This window comes from Bombus vancouverensis, chromosome 4 (assembly GCF_051014615.1).
Source record: "Bombus vancouverensis nearcticus chromosome 4, iyBomVanc1_principal, whole genome shotgun sequence".
NCBI lineage: Eukaryota > Metazoa > Arthropoda > Insecta > Hymenoptera > Apidae > Bombus > Bombus vancouverensis.
Genome location: NC_134914.1, coordinates 7,636,701 through 7,657,963, shown reverse-complemented (window position 1 = coordinate 7,657,963; position 21,263 = coordinate 7,636,701).

Sequence of the window (21,263 nt, the reverse complement as noted above, 5' to 3'; positions counted from 1 at the left end):
TTGGCCGTTCACGGTATTTCATTCGAACGTGAATGAAATTGTTTTATTACGTGAGAACGGGCATAGAACATGCCAGTGACACTCAATATCGTTATACAGCTTAAGTAACGAGAGAGCTTTAGAAACATTTTATCGGAGATTGTTGCCGGTAACTTCGTTTTAAAAGTGTTCTATCGTTTCGAATTACAGGAAGAACTCGTTTGTTTTCCTTCCTTCTTCTCCGCGAGCAAAAAGTGACGACGCTCTATACTTTCCAATGTTACGATATTACGCTTTAATTTCTACACCTTTGTGATTGACGTTGTATTGCGCGTAGTCTTCTCCTATCGATAAAATGATAAAATTTCGTTATTTCGTCGAAGGGAAAGCTTTTAATTTTCGATTGATCTAATATGGAAAAATATCAAATATTTGCCTTGCAAGTGACTCACTTTTCTGTACTGTTAATATAGATCACGCGAAAATAATAAAAATTCTTTTCTACCTTTTTTCCTTATTATCCGATAATAGAATAGTGAGTGTAAAACTACATTTCTTTAGCTACTAATTTCTATCTTAAGTTCTTCGTTACGAATTAAAAATTTATATTCTTATTTTAAAAATAATATTTCTAACAGGCTACTTAACCATGCCTCTGCATAAAAAATGCACATTCTACGTTATAGAATCGAATGTAGACATAGATAAGAGACACAATGTAATTTAACTTGTAAAATAAAACAGGTTCTACATAATATTCACACAGATTAATTTCTATGTAGACTACGATGCGAGTATACGAGTGATACGACGGGAGAGATCGCATTACGTTACTATATCCATGATCGCTCACGCTTCAACTCACGGAGTGACGATAAAACCCGGGCTTTGTCTCCTCATCAAAATACACTTCTGATCCCCGATTGAATGTACAAAGAAATTTCCCTGTCGGGGACGCCCCCGCGCGTGAACAAGAAATGGAATCGACGACTATAGCCCGAGCGAAACATTTCTAAGAATCGAATCGAAGAGAAGAGAAGAAGAAGGAAAGAATGGCTTCCGGGTGCGCACCTAACCGGAAATGCTCTACGAGAAAGATCTAAGATTCGCAGGAGGGGCTCGCGGAAGGGTGAATAATAACGTTTGAAATTCGAGACGCGGAATAAAATGATGTCGTGGACGAGGAGCCGCGCGTTTCGCATCGAAGGGAAAGTAAGGAACCAAAGAGGGTTTGGAGAGAGCAAAGAAGAAGACAGAAGAAGAATATATCCTCGTATGTAGCTGAAGCAAAGCAAAAGGATGCAAGAAAGGGCGTCAGGAAGGAAGGCTTCTAGGCTTCGTTCAATAAAACGGAATATCTAATAAGGAACAAATGCAGTCAAGGAAAGAATGGAAAGAATAGAGGCGGGGCTCTGGAATAGTTCGTTTACCAGAGAGAAAGAGCAAGGAAGGCAGGCTTTGAGAATCTTGTCTACGCTCTGTTTTCATCCTACTTGCTCTTCAATGTCGACTTCTGGCGAAGAAAGGAGGATGATCTTTCGAAGAATCGGTGGTGTGCCGATATTTATACGATTGTTCCGTATGAAAGGGAAAGCGAGCGAGATGAGGCGAAATCACTGAAAATTGAAGAAAAGTGATCCTTTTCTCAACGTAGCGAAGCGTAGTGTCATTCATTTTTCAGCCAGTTTTATAATCTATTCTATTTTATCTTTTTATGTTTTGTCGATAAATATATTAGAAAATAGAATGTTCTCTTGCCAGATTTTCTCTCCTTTCGTTCAAATTTAAATTTTCAATAACCCGCATGATAGAAGTATTTCAAAATTGCCGAGTGCCTTTGTGGCGTATTTAAATAAAGAAGTCTGTGAAAGATAGTCACAGTTAATAAATATTTAAACGTCAGATTCTGTCCTATTTACTCCTCTACAAGTCATCTTTTCGAAAGATGCTTCGGGAAGATCCAGCGAGGTAATTCGATTTTGATTTACATATGCATCAGTAAGAGCCATTATCCTATCGTCCTTTTGTATCGTGCACAGACTTAACTGAAGCAATCTACGAATATGTAAATATGAAAGCGTTCCTAGAATAGTGACGACTCCTAGCCAGCATTTCCATACATGCACATTCATTCTGCATCGATCATTCCCAGAGGGAAACTCGTCCAAATTCCCTTATCTTCTCTATTTGAGTTAAAAAGAAAATTGAATTATTCAATGGGAAGAAGAGACGTCTTTTTCAAAGCTTTGAAAACTATAAATGGAGAAATAGTTATTTTAATATATAAAAAGAAGAAATAGTACATTACGCAGAGCTCACCTTACTGACTTAGATGAAGATATTATGATAACCTAAATATTTCATTTGTTTGTAAGAAGTGTTCTTAGAACGATTAGGCGTATGCATAAATATCATAATAATTATCGCTATCGAGGAAAGGGTTTAAAAGAAAAAATAAACGATATAACAAGATGTACGACGTAATAAAAGGGCATCGATGTGAACTCACGAGGAATATGTCGAAGATTTAAGTTGTCTCGGATGATCCTGAACGAAACGTAGAAGGAAATTCCGTATAGGGGGCGACATCCTTCTCTCACAATCAGTTGCGGAGGCTGACGTTATCGCGCGCAAAGGAAGATAGGCCAGAGGGTTGGAAACGTACAGAATAAAACTTCTTCAGAGACGCGTGTATAAGATGGATGGGTACCGGGGCTTGAGATGTGCATCGGTGTGTGTCGACCAACGTCGATGAGTTCCGCTTTCAGGCGTGTTTCGTGTGTGTACACCTCGTTGGATTTGAAGGATGTTAGGATGTTATCGGCAACACGGGCCGAGGTTCTGAAGGACGTGCAAAAGCCATCGAGCCACCAGACCTTCCTTCCTCCTTTTCCAGAAAATATTTCAGGTGCGAATTTATGCGAGCTCGCTAACTATTCTCTAAAGTTTCAGTTGGAAAGTTGTGTCGATGCGTCCTTTGTTTCTTTTCGATATAATGAACCGCATTTGCATATTATTGTGTTTTCAGTCAGAAAACTGCATGCAAATGGATAATACGTGAGTTCTACGTAATATCTAATAAGTTCGATCCTAGTTTAGGAGACGATTTAGTGAAAAATTGTTCTGCTTTTCTATAATTATGAAATGATTCTACTAAATTTTTTAAGATAAAAATACGCATGCTAAGATCTTTCAATTTTTAATATGACAAGCGGAAATATATAGCAGCAATTTTTGTACACAGCAAGGTATCGTACGTAAGTAGATACGTTTCTTCGAGTATGATTAATAAATATTTATCGTTCGATCAAGCACGATACGAAGATAAATGATTTAAAGGCTATCTTAAAAGTCGACAGGATTACGTGAATTTTGTATACGATCTCGTTGTACGGCAATCTAGTGTTCGCTGTATTTCACTAGTGCTCCATGATCCGATCGACGAGAAGAAGAACGATGACCTCGTTTCCAGTACGACCGGATCATCAGCGTTACATTGCAAAGAGAGAAAAATTTCTTTCCTTTCTTTATCTCAAATTATCTCTATCGAAAGTTTTCCAAAATATCTTCTATATAGAAAACTGACGATTACCAAAGTTTCAATATTCATAAAAGATTCAATCGTGTCTCTACTAAAACAATAGAATAATATTATAAGAATATTTTAAAACACTTAAACACCTGCAGTCTAGCGATAACGATTTTTGTATTTGAATTTTTTATATAGTCTGATATAATAATAACGTACGAATGTAATCTACCGTCAGAAAGTAATAAACGTGAAATAGCTGCAGGTATCAGAACTTAGTCCTCGAATATTAAACAGACGCAGAATTTCCAAGAATTGGACCAAGTTACAATATAAAACAGCGAAACTACAGATCAAAGGGACAGTAAAAAGTAAGTACCGTGTCTGTTTTAAAATCAAATAATTTTCAATTAACACACCCTTTGAAAACGTTAACGAATTATAAGATCATGAAAAACTTTATATCCGATAGAATGGTACATGTTCCATAAACCTAGATTTTAAGCTGGTGACAAATGAAAGTGACATTTTATGCCCATAATCGTAAGCGTGGAATGAAGGTTGCTAATTTGAAAGGAGGGAGAAGCAGGAACTATACAGAGAAGTCGGCGGCAGGTCTAATTTATCTCGTAACAATGTACGGTACAGTGGCAATTTAAAAGCAACTGACTACCTATATAATTCAATTATTCAGTTGAACCCTCGTAAAGTTTTGTAGTATTGCGAGATTTATAGGTAAATTAATGGGTAAAATAAAGGAGCTCATTTCTTGTTGCTTCCAAAATTACGCGTTGGCACAGGAAATGTTCATCCTTAGGGTAAAATGGAGCCCGCTTCCTTGCCTCCGAAGTTGTTTGCTCTTAGAAAACCACGTGACAAAACAAGAGCCACGACGTTCATTAATTTAATGTCAGGAGATTACCCTGAATAAACTGATAAAACTTTTCGAGGGACTGCCACTCTTCGCTTAATGACGTCTAAGTTCTGAAATTTGCACTTCTTTGTCCGTGCCCGATATCTCGCAAAAACAAAGTGCCAAGAGGCGCGATGTTCGAATTTCTTTTTTAAACCTACGATTATTCATCGAAAGAGTTAAACTTATCTTTGAAGCATTAAGTCGTTTGGAAATTTCATAACCTCTTTTACAGTAGATATATTCTGCGTTATACTTGATAGGAGATTAAAGAAGGATTATATATCATAGAAATGCTAAGTTTAAAAGTAGTGTTGTTCCTGATTAATTCTAAAGATTTCGTTTCGCGACAAGTCTCATTACTGAAACAACGAATAGTTTTTTGGAAAAGCTACTCGATATATTAACAGCAATTGGCAGATATATAATAAATCTTCCAAACTGCTACAATCTACAACTGTTACAACACCAAATACAGGATTCGCAGGATAGAAAAAGACTTCAAAACTACCATTGCGACAGGGTGTACAGAAAGTGTGTCTGTTCGATCGACAAACCGCGGCCATTTACCACGGGACGTGAAGAATACAGCAATTTCTCGGCGTTCCGGATTCGGCTAACCGGTGATCGAAACTGAACAGCATCTTCGTAAGAGTGTTTTCAATCCTTTGAGGTCTTTTGATTCATACCTCGTAGCTTTTACTATATTCCCTGTAGCGTCTCGCGAGGAAGGACGATGAGGGCAATGGCCTGGAATAAAACCAGGACAATCGGGAAAGAAACGGAGGAGGGATGTAGCATACAGAAAAAGAGAACACGGTTGCGGAGAGGGCTGCAAGAATTGGAGGGTGGTTCACTAGAAAGACAGACAGACAGAGAGAGAGAGAGAGAGAGAGAGAGAGAGGTAAGGAAGGATTTCGTCGGGCTCTCGACAAGTTTTCTGCAATCGGTTCGTTTGATACGAATTCGCCATGCGATCAAATCGATAGCCCTCGCGAACTTGTGATAGTTCACGAAGGAAAAGACAGATAAGGAAAGAAGAATGGAGAAGGCTAAGGATGAAAACGACTCCTTTCTCGTCTTAAGTCGCGAAGGGGACCGTGTGGAAAGTTGGAGCATCTCGAATGTTTACCGCGAGTTGCTTCAAATCGAAGTCTCCGCCAAAGACTTGAGCTAGACATCGTCCTGTTTGTTAACTTGCTAAGAAATTGCTTTTCGAATTACGTAAAGAAACGCTAATTAAAAACTGGAAACTACCCAATGTAGTCGCTGGGACGAGTCTTCCGATTCTTTGGCTCGATTATCGATTGTTGGTGCTCGGGGAGGAATTGTAGCTTGGTCACTGAGGAATTCGAGTTCTACGACGTATAAATTGAATGATAAGGCGCTGTGAATCGAGGTAAGCTGAAATTCAATCAATTTTCTTTATTCCTTGTTGTACTCTCCCTTTTTTTATTTATTTTGGAATGGATTTTGAATTACGTCGAATTATTTTACATACCCCGACAAAACAATAATTTATTTTATTTAACTTTTTTTTAATAACGTAAATAAGTAGCACGTATGCAATTTTTATACTCGATAATAGGGCTAGTAAGACATTAAAGTACACAATTCTCATTTTTGCAATACATTTCGTTATACAGTGTGTATAGAGTTTAATATTAACGAGTCGAGCATTTTCTATTTTTCAGAAGCAAACGAAAGCGCAGTCGAGTAGGCAGAGTCATTCTATTTCGGCCTTTGCTGTATGAAGAGTTTCGTGGTCTGGTCGTTGTCGCAAATATTTATTCGCTTCGGAGACGAAAGACACGGGGAACTCTTGAACGATCGGAAGATAGTTGGCGTGCATGTGCGATGAGCGGAAAAGAGGAAAGAGGCCGGAGTTACTTCGTCAGAATACCAAATACCCATTTCGATTCGCCTGACCACTCTCGAATCAGACCGCGACTCGCAAAGGACTTTTCAAACTCCCCCAAAAGCGACCCTGCTCCTCCTTGTCTCCAACATTTCCAGTTCCTTCCGATTTTTCTCGACCCTTACTATCGTGCGCTCGACCGTGTGAACGATAAACAACAGCGACGATCTTTTACTTCTTATAGACAGTAAACTTTTTAAAAAGAAGGAAGCCTACAGATCTAGAGTATATTTTAATCAAATGGTTGAATTATTATAAAATGTTGATTTATGTTGTGAATGTGGAAAGAATAAAGTTCTTTGAGAGTAAAAGAGAAAAACGTGATTTTTAGTTGAATTTAATCTTCGGAAAGAAGCTAATTTGATCTTGATCTTAACAAGTCAAGTCACTCTGGAAATAATTTTTATAGCAATTACTAAATTCTACTTCTTCATTGCTTGAAAGTTTGAAAAAGAAAAAAGTCGAATAACGCGTAATACAAGCGGACATTTATGATAATTTATATAGGAAGCTTTCTTGTAGGTGACACGTTAAGTTCGCTTGTGTTCAGCGGAACACGGTATCTTTCTATCTCGTGAAGGTGGTTTTAAAGCGAACGCAGCAAGCTTGTGCTATGAGGAAAATTAAGATCGCGAGCACACAGAGCATTTCATAAAATGTATTACTTCAGGGGTGAACTCACTGCATAGAAATGATCAAAAAAAGTTTGTACAAATGTTTATTCCGGCTGACCTTATTTTCGACATTTTTACGATGTAGGTACACGTTATTCGTTTATTCTAGCGGAGAAAAAAGGCAAAATTGGTTACAGGGTGGCTGGGTGTGAAATGAAAATTATTCGAACATTAAAAGCATGATTGTAACCAAATGATGAAATTGAATAGACAGATCTTTTATATAATACTAAATTTATAACATATTAGTAAATAATCCACCAAACCACAAGAACGAACACTTCGAATTTTCAACGAGAAAACAAATATTTTCATATAAAAGAAACCAAGATAAAATTGCATCATTCAAACCTTCAAACACACGCTCACGGAAATTTTCAGGCTGAAAAATCAAGGCTGTGGAGTTAAACTAAGTTGAAGACACTAAGTAGACTAATCTGAAACTTCTTGATAAGCAGTTGTTTGTATCGTTAAACTCTAGCGGAGTACTACGCGATCGGAGAGTGGCTTACTATCATCCTGAGGCTTACTTGTACACGCGGATTGGTAGTTAACGTGGTTCATTCTAAATGTGGTCGAGGGTGGATGAGGATGCGTCTTGCGTGAGTTAGGGTTGACCGAGTTGAATAATGCATCGGGTTGCCTCTGACCCGCTCTCCGTATTCTCACTACCTACGCGTGTATTCGCACGTATGAACCACGATTCCTACACACGTTCGTTGTACCACGTGTGCATTCTTGTCTCTGTTTGCTCGGCAATTTCCTACACACGTTCGCCCTACTCTCTCTTTCTCTCGTGCTTCAGCTTTGGACTAGAGAACACGCTGTAGCTACTATATTTTACGACTTCGTTAAGTCGATGAAAAACGTCCATACCTTTTACGTGTCTGTTCACTTTCGATTCGTTGTGTATTCGATTTTGTTGTTCGATGTTATTCGCGTGTCTCTTCGATTTTGGTCTCTCTATTTGACTTTTTGATTTCATTCGATTGAGTAGAATTGGGAGTTAGGAATAGCATGATTGTTGAATGAGAAAGTATGTTTTGAAACAAGTATTGAAATATCTTAGAAGAAGTTTATTAAAATTGAATAAGATGTTAATTTAATAAAAATCAAAATATCTTTGTCATTATATTTCTCTCATTTCAGCTTTCAGCAGATAAACTGTAGTATCTCATTAGTATCATTCTTAATGTTATTAATCTTCCTTGTTATTAATACTGTATCTTCGCTGTACACATTTCTGGCACACGTTCAATCTTTCATGTGAATATTAAAAATTAACTACGTTCTCTGAGATTAAATTTAATGCGGATATCAATATGTAATACACGTTATTTATACTACATGACGACACTATTAGCAAAATCACAGTTTCTGATATAGCAATCAAATTACTCATCTGTAAAGAGATTGGTGGCGAGCTAATATTAGAAAATCTCCTAATTCCTGAAAATACTTCATAGTAACTAGCATTCTGGCTATAGTAATATTCCACTTTCTACATACACTTCTACATTTTCAAACAATTTTTATCCACTGTTCTATTATTTTAAATTACAAACTAAATAAAGTAAATCCAATTAAAATATGTACGTTCTTAAAACACTCACTGAAGTCGCATACTTCATCCACGAGATGATTTCGTATAAGTACTCACCTGGAACAGACGAAACATATTTAATTTCACATTATAATTTAATACATATGAAGAGGATCTATATGCTAGTTAAATTAATCTTTCGGAAACAGATGTCTATGAACTGAAGTTGATTAAGATTGTAATTTCTACTTTCGATTTCTCTTACTCAAATGTGTTGAGAAATTTCACTCTCTAATATGCCTTAACCACGCTGAAGTCCTCGAATTTTTATATTTAAATCTCGTTTCAACAAATCAAGGATTTAATATTTCAATATTAATTTAATTAAGACAAAATTTCGATATGTAATATTTCGAAAAATCTTAAGCAAAGGAATAACACGAAAACAACGATATCAAGGAGTAGAAATTTAATACACAATAACTTTTAGATTTATACGACTTTAATTGTATAATATTATCCACATTTTATTCTAAATTTAATAATAATAATATCCGAACTTAAGAAATTTACGATACAAAAATATTATTTTGTTGAAAAAGATTAAACAACCTGCAGGAGAGTTAAATGAGAAATATCTTGTTTTCAACTGAATTAAACGTGAGAATATTGGCGAAGAAAACACATTCATCGTCAAAAAAAAAAGAAAAAAAAAAGAGAGGCAAGGAGAGTCGAATTTATATTTGTGCTATAGACTCGAAATGGTAGTTGTGATTTCTTTGTCTAGATATTCTCATTTCTTATTCCTACAGGTTTCATCTGGATTATGGCGATGTACGAGACGTCAGGCACTCTCATTTTCGTTGTTCGCTAGTTCGAACTTGTCGCACAGTTATGAAGCTCAGTCTGAAGGGCAATTTTGTCGCAGTATGACTCTGCATCCCTCCGTTTTACACTTTTTTTTTATTCTCTACTCTCTCAGGGGGGGAATAAGACGACAGAAAAATATAGACAATATCGCAGATTGGTCGCGCGACGTTCCATCAACCCTTCGTCTTAAGACACTCCCTGTATTTCTAATATTTGCGTAATAACAGTGATTGCTGACATTGTTCGTTGTTTTTTTTCTTTTTTTTTTTTGCGAAATTCTACAAAATAAAATTTTACGTGAAAATTTTCTATCCTTTAAAGCTAGAATTACATAAAATAGAGTATTGCGTGTAATTGTTCATTCTATCTCAAATCTTGTTATATTATATATTTCATTATGCAAATCTTATCTACTTAACATATTTATACATTACAATTACAACAAACAATTATTTTCAATTCGTGGTCATTGTTATTCTCAGACCTTTGTTTCTTTCTCCTCCATTTTCCACTAAAAAAAAGACCATCAATTATAGCCCTCCTCTTTCATTTTCTCTTGTATTAAACGACATACATACATACTCGAAATATTTCCACCATTTGATGACTATCATTGATTTTTAAACGAAGAGGAATCCGATACTCGCGTCAGATTTCACCGTTTCGCTGGCAGAAGTTCGCCGACGTTCAATTAGTTAAAATGTATTTCCGAGTACTCCGTAATTCGACGATTCCACAGAATACGCGATATTGCCTTAACTACTCTCGTTACTTTGCACTTGCGACTCTCGCTGGAAACACGTCCAGTCGAGATTAGAGCAACTGCGGTTCAATTACTATGAGCAAGAGCTTATCTTCGTTGGAGAGTTTGTCTCTTGCAGCCGGCTTAAGGGAAGCTTGACAAGCAACTCCTATCGACGTTGTATCTGCATGTATCTACATCGGTTCTTGTCCTAGAAATTTCCTCCAAATTTTCCACCATTTTTACGACCTTTCTCTGCCCTGTGATCTTCGATCGCCACGCTTAAACGAATTATACGCTTTTTCCATGGTTTGGAGATGGAATGGTGATTTAAAATGTGTCTAAAAGATCGAGAGAGAAAGGATGAACAGCGGAAACTTAGCTATTACGATTGACCAATCCAATTTCTTTTCTATCAGACATCCTTTCAAGTTAAGACGGTGGTTTGACATAAAGAAAATATTTATATAATCAAATATATTTTCCAGATGCAAGAAGAATTCTGTAAATATCGTTCGTCAGATGCATTAATTGTTTTAATGCTAATTTTTATTAAGATGTAACATGACTGTTCGTAAAGCTTCTCGATATTCTCAGCTTTTACAACATGAAGATACAACGAACATAACCCACTAAGATCTATATCTTAAGTAGCTCGACTCTGACCTCTAACTGCACTGTCTCTCTAACAAAACAACTTATAGCGCACAGAACAGAAAGTATTTTTTAAAAGGAATTCGGAAACATTCGTTTAACTATTTACTTCTCGATCGAAGTAAAAGGATTGTGAATCCTAACGAACGAAGAAGGGTGTCAACGAAGTATTTATGTCTCGATGGTCGATTCATACTCGACTCATCCATTATGCAGTTCCAAGAGAAGGGAAGACCACCGAAGGGCAAACCCACCCGACGAAATGAATTTCACCGAGTGTAAAATAATCATGGCAAATTGGGCTGGAACGTACAATGGATCGTGGCTTGGAGAGCTACTTTCTAACCACCGATGGCAAGAACCGTCGATGCCACCCTTCTGTGAAACCGGAAGGAGGAGGAGGAAAGGATCTTCCTGGAGCGTTGCTGCCAAGAAAATCCTGTTATTAATAGTCGTAAGCAGCGATAATTGCCACGGCGGTATCTCGTTTATGTTATACGAGGTTATGCAATGCTCGTAGCCCGTAGACTACGTTTCGCGTTAATTATCGGTAACGATCGTAATTTCTCACTGAAAACGCGGAACGAAACCCCTTGTCGGTCGTTGCCGCGTGTCGTTTTACTCCGTTTACTCCGATTTCTACGAGAACTTGCAACGACGTCACGTAATATACCCTTACTATTCGTCTTCCACTTTTTTTTACTGACGATTTGGATGAAAGCAAATTTCTTTCTCTAATTAGTAATCGTTCACACTCTATTGACACAATCATAGCGACACTGACTATTGCGAAAATTGTTATTCGAGTTCGTTCTGGATATTAAGAGACTTGAAATATACTCTATACGTAAATGTAAAGTTTGAAATGTGAAAATTGTAATATATATAGAGGTTTACAAGACAAATGTAAAACTGGATCGTCTTTGGAAATAGCATTGTAGCGAAGGTAAACTCATTCATCGGTGAATTTCTCGACTGGTCCCTGAAGAGCAATACGTCGATTCTCTGCGGCGGTTTCATGACTCGTTAGCCCGAAAGGGACATCCTCGTAGGCTGGGATTCGGGCAAAGTCTCCGCTCGCTTCTCGAATTTGCATGCCTAGTTTGTGTGTGTACACGTGCAATTTGTTACCGCCGCCATTGCCGCAGCTACTGCTGATTGCTGATTATTCACAGACGCTAAAATATACACGGCTGAGCCCGAGCCGCGCCGAGTTTATGTACACATGCATGAGGGTTGAAGCGAGGTACGAAGCAAAGTACGGAGGATTCATATATCCGCTCGAAACACATCGTGTTATGTGTATGTGTACGTATGCGCGCGCGTGCACGATGTGTGCGTGTGTGTGTATGAGTGTGTGTGTGTTTGTGTGTGTGTGTACATTGCGACGTACCATTCGCATAATTGCAAAGAAAAAAAGAAAGATAGTAGTTCGCATCGGAAACGAGCAGCGACCAAGCCCGAAAGGGTGGAACGTTTGTTTAAAAAATATAATCCGTCACACGACACGATCTTCTGCAAAATTTTCACGTAACTCTTTTCCGTTTTATTCCTGGCAATTTAGAGAGAGTGATAGTTAGTGCACAGCTCATCAGATCCACCTGTCCTTTCGTGAAGTTAGATGTATAACAAATGCCGTTTTATGCGATAAAACTTTAATTCCATTTTTCCAGAGATCTTCACAGTATTTATTTCAAAAATGTCACTTGGGAAAATCGCACGATTATTTTAATTATTAGATAAACGTTAGTGCTATAGACTATTGTTATTCTAATATACATAACATGCAAAATACAAAGATATACAAGTTTCATTCTTAGCATTATTATGCATTTCCTTATTATTGAACAAACATTATTCATAGTAAATTTATTTTCCCTTAGTAGAGTTACAGTAATAGGACCGTGATCGATTAATCGCTTGCTTAGTGACTTAAACAAATTATCACATCACATAGAAAACCAAATAGTGTGCTAATACTTATAAATTGAAGGCAGGTACAGGGATTACTCGGTTACACGAGCGCACGTGCCCATCATAAATCATACTCCATATACTTTTTCTTTTCGTTTAACCAGTTTGTGAATAAATGGTGTTTATCAATGGTGTGTAACGATTCTTCTCGAACGATCGTTTCTCATGGATTCACTGCCCAGGTAGATAATTGACAGGCTCGTACTCCGCACTTCCAGCCACGAGAATAATTGGTGATCCTATCAAGATGTCTCGTACACGAATACGAGACGAAACGCGTTCTTCCAACTTGAGGAATGGATCGTTCGGACTGTGGGCGTCGGATGGTCCACCTTTAATCTGATTTCGAGAACGCGGACAGAGATGAAACGACCTGTGTTTCGTGTTTATGCGTAGTCGAAGGTGATCATCGTTGGATACTCCGCTCGTTTATATCCCGTGCTTGGTCGAAGAAATACGGTCGTATGTATATAGAAACATTTTCTTTACAATTTTTAACGATGCAAGTTGGAATATTTGGTTGTTAATGTAGAGTTTATTGGACTGTAAATTAATGAAAGTTAGATTAGTTACGTATGTCTAGACTGCGAATATTTGTGCGAATTCGTATTTTTCTAATAACTAGATCATATAACTATATGCAACTATCAAAATACGAATCTCGATATAAAGATTTTCGAATGTAATAATGAAAAATGTAGTAAATCGTTCCTGAATTTCTTGATTCTAGAATAACGAATTATTTCTGAATGTCTAATTTTCTTACGTATTTCTATGGAAAATTACACGGAACAATAATGTTTTACCATTTTTTAGTGCGTTTGATTTGGTACCTAAAAACCAAGAAAGCAAGTTCCAGGACCATTCGTAGGAATCTTTATGTCTACAAGTTCCGTTTCAGTACGCTGTAACTGAATTATCAGATGTTAATCTACGGGGATTATTCTAGCTTTGAGAACGTAAATTTGACCGTCGTCGGAAGACTGTTATCGACGCAAGAAGATCAGATAGCTCAAGTTATCGGCGCTAGAGGTATTGCTTCACAATTGTTTCTTATGTATATTCCAAATAGCTTTCGTGATCATCTTCGCTGTATAGTCGAGCCAGCTGCTATCTTTAAGTACCACATTTTTACGGGCTCTTTTATAGTCTTACGGGACTCTTAGTCGAGAAGTGAATTCCAGTTGCAACGCGACTGTTGACGTACGTGCAGGTGCAGTGACTTGTCAAAGAATTGATTCCGCTGAAACATTGGTTTGTTTCCCAGTCAGAGATTACGTCTCTTGTTATTTTAACTGTTGGTACTTTCACGTTGGAATTTACAATGGCGAATGGTCACTTTCGAATGTAAACAAAGCGAAGAGAAAAAATAGGATTCGAAATGGAAAATATTTTATTAGTACATGAGAAGAATTTGATATCTAGATAAATAAAAGGTAGATACACGCGCGTCATGAAAACGTGAACTAATAGAGCGATATTTTTGTATCAGTTTTCCTATCAAAATTTCCCAAAGTTACGACAGAAATTGGCTCTTTGAGATTCAAGTTGCGTCGAACATTTTATCGTGACTGGTCCACAATAGTTCACACTTAATAGATCAAATTTAAAAACTGCCATGCGTCATTTTGCTATAGTTACCAATTTATCTACTCTGATATATTTCAATATAACGAAGTTTTAATACAAAATAATCGATTTTATGTAGTAGAAGCAAAACAATGATAGACAAACACAAAGGACTGGCACAGGTGACTTTCCAAATTCATTTTTCCTTTATTAAAAAAATAAAAATATTGGATCGCGTGAACGTGACAGTATAATTTCACGGTGCGGCTAGATTTAGCCGACGACAAAGCGCCTGGCCGCAATTTTGGCAGACGACAAAGTCACGGAGACAGTTCGAAGGCCTGGCTACTCGAAGGTGATTTCGATTTGTCGAAATCCCATTCGCAAAGCCGTACAAGAAGCAACTTAATTCCCGGCCTCGCGAATTTCGTGCCAAGTCTATCGTTCCACGATTATCCTCACAGGAGAAAGGTTATTTCGGTTATTTCGAAGACGAAGTCTGGGTTTTCCCCTTTCTTCTGGTCCCGTCCTCGAAGCCACCGGTAGAAAGGTTGCAAAGTCTGAAGGTGGAAGTACCGTGTTATTTCGCAGGTTCGACAGAGAGTCTGCCTTCTCTATCTCTCTTCTTCTATTCTCCTCTATCACTCTTACTCGCTCTTTCCAGTGCTGTAGGCGCAGCTGTAGATGTTCTCAGGATGCGGAAGACGTGGAAGAGGAGCGACACGAGGGGACAACGAAATTGAAATGGCGAAAGCGGATCACAGAATAGGTTGGCTTAACAGGGGTGGTGCTGAAGCAGGTCACCGGACGAGGAGGCTAATCCGTACAGCTACAGCCCTGTGCAACGGATCATGTACACGCGTCTCTCATGGATTAAAATTAATTTTATATTTCAACGTCGCCTATTACGAAATATTGTAAAAATATCATTCAGTTACAGCAAAATCAGATATGAGAATCGTTCTGAGTTCGTTCGGCGGTCGTTTCGCGGTTCGTGTCGAATTGATTTAATGAGATGTGGAATTTGTATAAGGAATAGAATTTTGAGATTAGCGACAAAAGTATAAGTATTCTAGCTAAAAGTAGGTAAATCCACTACGTTCTACAATGTTTATATGTAATGTATCGTGATACTTGTGCAAACTTCCTTAACTCCTAGTATAATTATATAATTTTTGTCATTTTTGAGAAAACACGTATTAATGATATTAACAACTCTTTCTACTATATCAATAACTCAAAAACTGTACATTTTGAGTTATGCAATTGTCGCAACGAATGAGCAATATTTTCATTTATCAAAATATTAGTACTTGGCTGTATAAATTTACTGGTAAGTCTAGCCAGTAGCCGGTGTTTTACACCAACGTGTTGTCAATGACACTAACATTTGTTCGCGCTTGACAACACGTTGATACCACCGGACGTAAAAGTGTTAATTACTTGACTACAAATTACAATTTATGTGACGCCTGCCTGATTATAAGAACAGAGACCGTTTCTCTTAATGGAATAGTTTCGCCTGAGTCAATAAACAGTCGTGACAATCGAGAAAAGAGCAAAGTATGATCGTGTTAGGCGTTCGAAGGAAACGAGAATGCAATGAGGGAAAAAATGGGGAAACCGCGGTAAAACCCAGGGAAATTTCCCCGTTTTTTCGATTCTACATCATACGGAGACTCTGCTCGTTACATTTTTCCATTGAAAAGTTTCGCCAAGTCCACCGATGATATCAGAAACAAGCCGCGCTTGCAGGAAACGCGTCGAAACGAGAGAAAAAGGTTGAAAGAAAGAATCGAAGGGAAGGAAAATAGTGTCGCGGAGGAAAACAGAAAGCGGTAGATTGCTCGAACGGTTTAAAGCGTGGAGAGTGTAGGGCTGGCTGAGAAAAAGGCACGCTCGAAGAGGAGGACGAAAACCGGAAAAAACCATCTGACGTTGGAAAATCGGGATTCCTACTGCTCTGCCTCCTCCTTCCTTCTGTTTTCTGTTTTATTTTTTTCGTCATTCATCTCCCCTCTCCTTGCGATTCGCCCATGTATATACAGGGTGATTTCTACATTTTCGATTTCTTTTTCACATGTAAATTAATCTGTCTGTTATTCACCCCTATCCAATTGCAAATTAACTAACGAGTTAAAGTATATTTGATAAACTTTCAACTTCTATTTTCCCCCAAATATAGAAACTTACACAAAAGAATCCTATTTTACGTTTTCGATTAATAATTGCACGCAGACTAATTCTCTACCGATATTCCACTTCTATCCAATCGAAAATTAGGAAAGTTCGATCTACTTGACAAGTGTTCAGCCTCAATTTTCCCGACAACGAAGCTGCGTATAAAAAATGTTAATGAACATATTCGGTTCATTCTCTCAGATTGAATCACTACCTTTTACATTGATCGATTATTTTCCACGATTAACCAAATTCTCATATAGTACTCAACTTCATTAGGGATGAAATTTATCGTCTGAAACCCGTAAATAAAAATTTATTCTTCTACTAATAAATTTTGGTATCATCGATCGACAAAACGTGAAATTGTAAGTGGAAGACGAAGTACTGACGAGTCGCTAGACCTATCCATCCCTTATTTTTTACACCACCCTGTGAATATATCTATGCGCATATACTGTATATAGACAGATATACGAGCTCGAGGAGAGAAACTTTCGGGTCTCTAGCATGAAGGCAGACTCTCTATAAGCAAGTGCAGCGTGCTAGCCAGCCGGGTGCAACGACTGCATCGTATTTATTTCAGCTCCTAATGAGTTTGCAGGGCGCTTCGCGTACGCATACCTAAATGCTTTGCGCGAAGATGAAAACGCGTGCATTTATGGGCAGACTGACTGGTTGGCTGGTTCAGGCTTCCGGGGGTTTAAGCCAAGGGATGGGAAAACCGGTCTAAAGCTTTCGCTACGCGGAAGGAAATCGGCGCGTACGTTGCCTTTTCGGCGTTTTCTACGTGAAGTTTCTCTTTTCCATGCTCCCAAGTACCGTCTACACTTTCAGTTAAGGGGGTTGGCGGCCCCGACCAGACATTTCACCCTCGTTTCCTCCACCATCCTTCTCAACCCTCACTTTCTGACCGTTTTCTATCTCTGTCACATCAACAGAGTGAGAGAAAGAAAGAAAGAGCGAGAAAGAGAGAGAGAGAGAGAAAGAAAGAGCGTCTATTCCGTTCCCTGGAATTTTTTTTTCTTCTTGCAGTGCTTTAAACACAGGAAGAAACGAGGCTGTTAAAATGTTCCGCCATGCACAATTTATTATAGGCTGCGAATGGTAAGTGCGCCGGCTCTCGCGTCTCAAAGTCAAGGGAAAAAGGAACGCGGCTTAATATTTTCTGTACTGGAGAACCGCGAAACGCGGCTGCCAACGTCTTCCAAGAAAAGGATCCTTTTTATTTTCTCTCTCCCTTTCTCTCTCTCTCGCTTTCTTCCTTTCTTTCTTTCTTTCAGTCCGTTCGTTCTTCTTCTTCTTTCGTTCGTTTTAGATTTCTTTGCGTTAGGTGTTTTGTTCTTTAGTTTGGTTCTTTTCCTTCTCGCGCGAGCATCAAGGCCGGGGGAAACTAAATTACGAAGCCACGATGAAATATTTTTCCTTTCTGTACGACACGAAATCGAAAGGCTATGATAAGAGACATCAGCCTTAAATATGCATCGAAATCGTTGCTCTTGATTGATGTCTCCAATGCAGCGAGGAGAATTATTTTCTTTCATGTTTGAAAGCTAAGACATAGAAATAAAATTGAGAGCTTTTTATTAGAGGTTGGGAATACTGAGAATGACTATAAACGACATATCGATCGGATATATAAAATATTGCAAGTGAAATTAATTAAAAGAGCGTGAAAAATTAGATAGTATTGATAATTGAGACAATAGAACTTTTTAACGTATCGTATTAGGTATTTTCATATAAACTCGAAAAAGTCAAGTGGCTGAGTAGTGAAAATTATCATGTGCAAATTATGCTAGTTCTACGTACATATATTAGTGATAGGTAATATATTGGAGAAAATTCGAGTGTTTACAATATGTACCTTACGCAACGCGTGCAACAACAGAGCGTCCCTCTTGAATCTTGAACATGCTGATCGATTTAGAAGGACCGAAGGTCCTGTTTACGTTTAATCAGCTTACGATTAAACCTCTTTAAGGACCTAAGCCCAGCTTTCATAGCGTGGAATTATCACGCAAGGTCAACTACTTGCTCGCTCATAGTAATTACATCAAAGGGGTAGTTTTCGTGAATCGCGCCCTTAAACCCAGGTTTATGGATTTTGAACGAACGTGAGTTCATATGTGATTGCGCGTAAAATGATTTTCGATTTCTATGTCTGTCTTACAAATATCTAGTTCTATAATTAATATTTATAATATGTCAGTGATTACGAAAGAAATTTAGTTTAAAAGTGTGGAGAGTTTGAAAGTATGAAGATTCGAATGCTTGGAAATCTGACAATTTGAACACTTGAAGACACAATATTCGAATTTGCGAATTTCAACAATTTGAATGATAATTTTTACTGACGATTTTACAAATCGATTAGAAAAGATAACTCTGTTGAAACAATTTCTCTAGAAAACCAAAATACCGTTTTCTACTTTCTACAGATAACAGTGGCGGCACTTGACGACGGAAGTTTCCGACAGCTTTGCGACACAAAGCGCTATACCATCAAAGCGTAAGGCCGATATGCCTAATCTACCATCGATATGCCTATGGTTCTTTCGCCGAATATTCGGAAGAATGCATACGCGGCAACGGTCGTAGACATGTAACAAACGCGTACATAGTGGGGATATCGAGGGACAACAAAGGAAAGAATCCGTTTGGTTTTGAGCAAAAGATTCATTCCGTTACGAACAGCGAAGTGCGAAGGGTCTAGCGTTACAGTGAAGCAAACACATTGGAGAAGCATGATTGTTGATTGTTGATCGCTGATTGTTGATTGTTGATTATTGACTGTTGATTACTGACTGTTAATTGTTAAATAAACCTTTGTTGTTGAACATCGAGAGTAGTCCTTGAGCACTTACATCCAATACCACCTCATAACTATGAATATATATTTTATTATATATATATATATTTTATATATATTTATTTATATATATATATACATATATATATTTTATATATATAATTATAATATTATATAATACTATATATTAATGACATCGATGATTTATGATAATGACAGATCGACAAAAGCCAAGGTTTTATTAAAACAGTGTTAACAACCACCGAACGGATGTTTATCATCATTATGAAATAATGTTCCTCTGTTGTGCGTCCCTTATGTCGTTATAAACATTAAAAACGAATCAGTATACGTTTTCTCGTTATCAGAGAAGCGCTTTTATAGGATTATATTTTCAAACTTTATATCCGTATAAAGTGAAATCTGGGATTATTTATTCCTCTCCTTGTTTTATGATACAATATCAACTAAAGCGTGGGTTATTTGCTCCGTTTTTGATTCTGACTCGATCGTTAGAATATTTTATCGGCTATTATGATTTTCTCATTATATTTAAGGGATTTCGTTTCGCGAACATCCTATAAACACAAAACTATTCTGAAAAATTGATACACAGCTATTGAAGTAATACGTTCATCAAAGTAGAAAGATAAAGAAATATATAAATTATGAAGATATTACAATATTTATTATGAAATTATTAAACAAATGAGAAAATGGTTTAAAACGCTTATTCCATTCATATTCTACATTTTATCTTCGGAAAGCATCAAATTTAAGTGATATAAAATTTAACATAGACGAACCTAATTAATTAATATGTAAATGCAGTAATAGATATAATGGCGTACAAATGTTTTTTTGTAATTATTGTAATTCTATTTAATCGTAGAAAACAAGCTCCTAATTCATAGTCACATGACCAAAGAGACATCCAAGAAACCTCGCACAGCTTTCTCCTCGTTTTTCACAGAGAAATCAAAGCGTGACATTTCGCTAAACACGGAGTCAGTTTGCCGAATTCCGGTATCAAACGAATAAGACATTCGTCGACGTTTGCTCACGGATTCCTCCGTCTGTTCCGTCATCGTGTTTACTCTCGGGCGTTCGTTATCGCTCGTTAATTGAGCCCTTGACGCGGATAGCATTCACACGAGACACACAGGCGATGCAAACACCCTCCGCGATTCACCCTCTTCGTCGATCTTTCACTGTAACCCCTCGGTCGTTCTCCTTTTCGAGTTTCTACGCGTTCACTGCCAATGCCGATGAGAGAGCAACGTTGCAGGTAGCGACAGCGTTGCAACCAGTCTCTCCGCGTTGCTCATTTACTTTGCCTCTCGCCTCGTGGATTCCGATTTAATTACGGAATTCGCGGCACAGCGCGAGAAAGCGCGGCGGGGATCATCGCGTCTGCTTACCAACAGCATTGCGATTTATTTTATCACCGGTATCGTCAAAATCAAACGATCAGACTCTCTATCAAAGGAATATGCGCTTATTATGGGTCGTAATTTAATTGGAGAAGCTTGAAGTGGTTGCTAGATGTTTGAGTGAGAAAAGATGGAATATCCAGTTTTATCAAAGATTATTTGATATTTTCGTATGTGGAAAGTTTGTTGTAAATGATAATTATTTAACGTCATCAGATACCCTGTCGAAGAAATCTTCGTTTGTCATTATCAGTCGTAATTGGAACGAAGAAGTTTCGCGCTATTTATTGGCTGTTTAAGCGAAGGGATGTAGAATATCGGAATTTTAAATTAAATATCCTTTCGTTGAAAATTAATTAAAATCTACAGAGTTGTATAATAATTTGCGGTAAAGGGATGAATTTTTAACGATTCTCCTTGTTTAATTTGCTTATGTTCCTTATACATGCTACGAATATATTTTCTAATTTCC